Here is a 7,174-nt window from a genome sequence, read left to right on the forward strand (position 1 = left end):
GTGAGGTTAAAGCACATGCTGAAAGTCAGATATATATATATATCATATTACAAAGATGATTTGTGAGCACTAAAGTAGCCCCAGTTTATTCATCTGAACGGGGAAGTTCTCACCAAAATAAGACGACGGTTGCATCTGTTGTGTGTTACATTGTACAACACTGACCCAGGCAGCCACCCTTCAAACTGCTTTTTGTGCAGGAGGACAACTTTGAGGCTGGAAACAATAGCAGTGAATTCAAGTGTTTTCAGTGTTGCTAATAGAGACCACATTGCCTCTGTTTGCACTCTAACGTGTGTGTCATCTGTATTGTCTCAAGGTGAATGCACTAGCTCCTTTTTAACAAATTTCTGTGGAGGTGTGCATTGTTCTATGGTTAGAAAACCGAGGTTGAAAACAATAATAGAAGACAGAGGATTAAAAAGCAAAGCTCTTTTTCTCCCTCAGAATTATAATTTTCTATTTTTAAATAACCCAACAGAGGAGGGATCTTCCTCCCCTGTTGGATTTATGCCTCCTTGCAACTCCTGCCTCTGCTCCACTAACTCGCTGGCTCTTTTTGCACTGACTGCAGAGACCAACCTGCAATCAATACTCCAGAAAAGTGCTGAGAAGACAGCAAACAAGCTGACCACATACTGTGAAATCAGTAACTGTGGTTTAATTAAGAGTTTCCAACTGTAACCCAATCACAAAAACAGTTAATTAAAAACTTAATAACCCTTTATGGACCATGTCTTGGAGCCTCGTGTCTCAGAACTTGATCTAGCAAATGCTTCTTGCTTTTCCATGATAAATCTCTTAACTGGTTAAAAATCCACTCATTCATTCATTTCTCTTTATCCCCCTTTGGATTAATCAGTATATTTTATCACTTCAACACTCTATTTTCTCTGAGGAGGAGGGCCACTTTCTAAGTGACCGGACGGACCTTGCTACAAGGCCAAGCTGGACCAGGCCAGGCCAGATGTGGCTCCTTCAGATAATTGACCTCAGCTGATGGCCAGAAGCAGCAGCAGCAGCAGCAGACAACCGAGGCAGACCTCCCATTAGTGAAGTCCCTGGATTCTGGCTCCTTAATCCATTTCACCTACTAATTCTGTGCTGCCAGCAGTCCTGCCAGAGGAAGACAGACAGACAAACAGGAGAGGGAACGAGGAAGAAAAGAGAAGCAGAGAAAGCGGGGAGGGCAGTTAATGGGAGATTGCAGAGGTGGAGGGGAGTAAATGACAAACAGAGAGAGCGGGTAGAAAGGGACAGAGTCGAGAATGGATGAGTAGGACGGGCAGGTGGGGCAGGCCTATGTTTTGTGAAGACCTTGAGATGGAAAAATAATAATTCTCCCTTGCATAAATGTCTCCTGCCCCTGAGAGGAGAAGAGAGACATGGAGTTGGGGGGGAGGGGTGGGGCAGCAAGTGAGAAAAGAAACCACAAGCAGGAGAGAGGCTTTCTGGGATTTTTCCAAGTAGCTGCAGTGCGTGATAGCGGCCCATATTTTTCCTCTCGTGTGTGAACTGCATTTTCACTCCCTGGCCGTGGAGGGGTGGTTTGAGGCGAGGGGGACTGGTAGTGGCAATCGGATCCCGACAAAAAAAGATAAAGAGGTCATTGAAAGTCAGTCTTGACTTAAGTCTGCTTTTGGAGCCTCCAGGGGGAGTGAACAGGCCAGCGTTCAGCATGTGGGCTTGTCTGTAGTGGGACTCATTGCAGACACAGTGTGATAGTAATCACAGTGTGCGCTCGATGCCAAAAACAACCAGCAGCCTAACATTTGCACACACATTTGTATGGCAGTTGTTTTTTGATCAAATGCACCCCCGGTTGTACATTTCCCATGTGGTGCAGCAGTAACTACTGAACAACCACTGGCTGTTCTTATCTGTGTGAACAGAAACATATTGCTGTCTATTTTACTGATAAATGGCAGTTTCACGCTGTCTTCTTCGATTTAAAAGACAAACCGTCTGTAAAAAGGAAAATCCATTTTACAGACTGCAGAAATGGATATCATGCCGATTCCAGAGAGACGAAAAGTATCAGCAACAGAAGGTCCTAAATAAACTCACATCTGTTACCAGTGTCACTGTACTGTTAAAGCTAACTACAAAAATGTAACTTTGTATGAACCAATACAAACACATTTTTTGAAGCCTTGTCACAATGCCACATTGTATGGAAAATAGGAGAGATCTATCATTTTTAGCATATAAATATTTCAGTAACTCCTCATCATTCCCTCTATAGTACATACCTTTTATAATTGGCGTTAGCATAGCTGGAAATCCAGGTACATAATGGACTCTGTTGATGAAAGAGTGCTCTGTACTGACGTGAAACAAACTTTTCTCTCTAGAAAGCCAAACAAGTTTAACTTTCCTCATAACTGATGCTGTGCTTGGAGAACGGATCTTCCTGTGACTCTGTAAGGAAATCACCTCTCAGTGACATCAACCAGACCCCAGAGTAGATAAAAATGTTAGAAACTGAGAGTTTGGAGTGAGCTAAACCTGAGCGGGCTGGCTCATTTGTCATTATGTGTAACTTTGGCTCATAAAAAACAAATAAAAAGTGCATTTTAAGTAGTGACTTGCTACTTCTCCATGAAATTATCATCAAAACCCAACAAAGAGAAAGCAGCAGTTTTGCTCATTTTCTTCCATTTTGATCCATCTCAGTGTAACTTTGCACACACTGCTTTGATGGCGGTATATAGGTCAAGAAGTCAGATAACTGGTGGTCTTTTAAAATAAATAATGTTGATATCTTTCATATAATGTGCTTCATTCTTTGCTCAGCCACCCACAGCTTTCTTTGACTAGGCTGTGAAGTCCTAGCAGCTCGACTCAGCACAGTCACTAATCCCAAAATGACAGTCATGTGTCAGTTTTGTTAGAATTATTGCGGTACAGAGACAGAGTCCTGGAGGTAATAACATAATTTTCTCAGGACACATATAATTATAGTAATTCGTGCTGTTGTACTTGGGCTTGCAACCATATTCTCGTATTGGCCAAATGCTCTTTTTGATTGTGTGAGCCAATATTTTGTAATAAATCTTCAGCTCCATAAATCAAAGTGTAATTTGCAGCACAGGATGAATTTTGGCTTGTTATGCCACTTAATATTACAAGCAGCATGTTGGCTTTGGCTTGATTAAAATAAACTCATTAATTAAGATAACGTATTGGGCTTTGAGTGTATCCTGAATATACATCGAGCTCTTCAGGCGCTGGCTATGGCGTTAACGTGGGAAACACAAGGAAATACTCGTGTGCTGGTGTCTGAGTCAAGAAGTTTTTGCTGCCACCTCAGTGAGCCTCTACATATACCATCAACTTTTCCATACTTTTTCAGCCAGCATGTCCACATAGCAGCTTTTTTTAAAAAGTGTTTTCTTTAACCATGACTTTAGTCTCGAAATATTCAACATAAGAAAGTTCTCTCCAAAAAATATACCTTGGGTCACATAAAAAAAAGCAACATTTTTCTGCTGCTTTCAAGCTTTCCTACTCTGGTTGTGAATTTCAGCCACAGTCGGTTTAGTGAAGTAGATACACTTCATTAAGTACAACTCGTTCAGGTTCAGCTGCTTGCTAATGCAAATATCTAATCAGCCAATCACATGGCAGCAAATCCATTCATTCATTTAAGAATGTAGACATGGCCAACATGACCTGCAGAAGTTCAAACTGAGCATCAGATTGGGGAATAAAAGGTTGATTCTAGTTGTTTAGCTGTTGATATATTGAGTTTTTCCTGCACAACCATCTCTAAGGTTTAGAGAGAATGATCTGCAACCTGCAGACTTGGTTAGAAACTATTTGTTTTTAGAACTAAAGAAGCCTCTTGCATGAGAGGGAAACAGCTTCACAAACCTAAAGAAGTCCAGTTGCTTTCTTTTTTCAAGCTGCAAAAGACTGTACAAAAGAGTGGCACTTCCCGAGCCAAATGTGTTATGGATGTCAGAGGTCAGGGAAGAATGACCAGTTAGCTTCAAGTTAAAAGGAAATAAACAGTAACAAAATAACTGCTTGCTACAGCCAAGTTATCCTGATTAAAATGAAAGAAAAACCAAATGGGGTCCAACCTAATACTAGTATGCCTTACATAATGAATAGGCTGGTGAGTGTAAGTTCCAACTAAAGATTTAAATCACTTGATACAGTTGAAAAACTCTAACAACTGTCTGAAGGTGACATACACTGAATGTCTTTCAGCACCTGAATGTATATCACTGTAATAAACCCACAGCAGACCCGGGTGCACCTTCATGCTTTGCAGCATCTCACACACTTTATTCTTACAATATTCACACGGCAGCTGGCTACACTCAACTCAGTCAGCTGCAGCTCCGCAGCTCACAGCCCGACTCACATCAACAACAACAAAACTCCAGGACCCAGTACCATATTTAAGTAGGCAGGGCATGATTGCGGATGCCGTGCAGGTGCATCCGTCTTCCATGCAGACGCAAGCCACGCCCCACCACAATAACCTAGCTCTCTTCTTGGTGAAATGTATTCCTTTGCTTTTTGTGACCCTTTGTAACAGCACATTTTATTCAGTATAGTGTTGTGCAAACTACTTCTCACCTAGTTTGCTACAAACTTTTATATCAGCACCAATATTTCCTTTTTTGCCCTTTTCCCTTAATTAATTCATCCTGATTGGGTTGAAGAAAAATAAACCCAGATACTTATTGGATATACCCATTTTAAAGCTTGTCACAGGACTCAGACTCCGCTACTATGGCACACAACAAACCCTAGTATATTACTCTAAGCATCTCTTAATTGGAGTCAAGTATCAAACTCCTAGTGTCGTGATGTTGAGTGTTTGTTTATCCGCTTTCTGTTATATTTTGTTAATCATAGTCATTTTAGACAGTTGTCAATTTCCCTCCTTTGTGATCGCTTGTCCTAGCCTCATTAATGTTACCTGTGTACAGTCTGCCTCACCTGTTCATTGAGCTAATTACTCCTGTGTGTGTGTGTGTGTGTGTGTGTGTGTGTGTGTACATATACTTCTTTGACTTGTACCCCTTGCAATCAAGTGTTCTGACATCCCTTGGTTTTGTCCCCCATTTTGTTGTTATTTCTCACCCTGTGTGTGACTTTTTGGACTATTCTTGGATTTGCCTGTTGACTATGCCTTGCTGGATATGTTTGGTCCACTGAGTGATCACCTGTTAATGACCTCAGCCTGTTTTCTGATTAAAGATTTGGACTGTGGAGCATTAATCTACCTCTTAGTGACCTGCAGGGTAAGCACACAAACACATAAATATCCCAAAACATAAATAACAACAAAAACTATTTTGTTCTCAACTTCCCAAAGTAATGATAGCACCAAATAGCATCGAAATCATCAATGTTAAAGAAGCATATTTGATTAAAAAACAAACAAACAAAAACCCCAAACTATAGAGACAGGTCCCTACAGTTATCAGCGTTTAGGTTTTTTTTATTTTCATCCTTTGTGCAGTTCTCGTTTTCTTCCATAACTGTCACAAACTGTAGACTCATGAATCTGACGATCTTATTCAAACACTAATGGATACATGGCATGAAATTTCCCCTCTGTAGATAAAAACCACCATCATTCATTGTCTGCAATAAAGCAATCATAGGCTTCCTCGTCCAGCAAGCAAAGGTTTTTATAAATGCATTTGACATGTTGAGAACATTTCAAGTTGTGGTTTATTTTTTGGCCAATTGTTTTATTATAGCAGTACGCTCACATTCATAAACCTGATACCTGAAAAACGTGTGTTCACCCTCTGATATCAAGTGACAATGAAATCTGTGAATGAACAGTTTATGAAAACTTCCTTTTTGCAACGGCATGCAGGTTTCTGTTCAAGGGAAGTTGTACTAAGGGCGAAGCTGTTTTGCCCTCATATGTCATGCAGGCTGTACACAACTCATCGCATGATGTGCTTTGTTTGTTACCTCTGAAACATCAGAGTCTTTTTGACATTGGAGCCGTTTTGCTGAATTTAAAAATACCTCCTTACGTTGATCGTGTGCACATGAACCACACATGAATCAGATACATGCCACTCAACATCAGGCTGCACCTCTGATGATGATGATGATAAGATCTGAAAATGGAAAGTCCTGTTCCCGATGCTGACAAGGCAGGGAGCTTGTGCTTTATGTTCTCTCGTGGTAAATGTCACTGGCAGCATTGGAGGCTTTGTCCGTTTGTCAGTATCATGACATCACTTGATTTTAAGGCAGATATAAAATTTGTGGATCTTCTGTCATAAGATCATTTTACATTAAAATACAAATAACACTTGAACATTACTGAATGTTAAAATCATCATTCTTTTGTTTTGGATATTTGCTTCTTTTTCTCCACTTAAGCCATTAGTAATAGTGTTGCGGGTCACAGTCAGCATTCTAGTCTTTAAAATGTCTTTATGGAGACAGGAAAGAGAGCTTTGTTTCACTATTCCATACTGGAAGCTTGCGAATGTCTTTCATGTAATGGCGAGCAAGCAAAAAGTTATAAAGTGCTCAATAGAATGCAAAGCAAAAGTAAAATAAAAAATAAAACAAAATGAATACAAATAATAATAATAATAATAATAATACAAAATGAAGACATGGAAAACAAGACAAATATCATAGTAAATAAATATAGAGCTAGAAATAGTGAAAGATCAGCGCTGATCTAATGTTATATGATGAATTTAGCTTTGGATATACTTTCAGTTTCACAATGTAAATTTGTTGATTGTTATTGTTATTATTATTAGTATTATTAGTTGATTTCCAAATATTCAGAATTTTGTGTTACTTCAATTTAGTGACAGCCTATTTATAGCAAACCATTGCTCGACTGTATCGAATTATTTGTTGACAGTATCAAGCAGTTGATCCAGATTTTCTTCACAACCAAACAAAGTTGAATCATCAGCAAACAATATGCATTATAAATTCACAAATACCTTACATAAATCATTTATATATAAAAATAAAGGACCAAGTACCAAGCCTTGTGGAACACCACATGTAACTCTTTATAATTATGGGCTTGTGTTATTTACACTGACATACTGGTACCGATCTTCTAAATAACTGGTTAACCAGTTCTGTGGCATCTATTTTTTCCCCTGTAACTGTACCGTTCATGCAAAAGTTGTTGTTTATTTAGGAATTCAGT

The sequence above is a fragment of the Pundamilia nyererei genome, unplaced genomic scaffold, assembly GCF_000239375.1.
Source record: "Pundamilia nyererei isolate P.nyererei 1_Seehausen unplaced genomic scaffold, PunNye1.0 scaffold00219, whole genome shotgun sequence".
NCBI lineage: Eukaryota > Metazoa > Chordata > Actinopteri > Cichliformes > Cichlidae > Pundamilia > Pundamilia nyererei.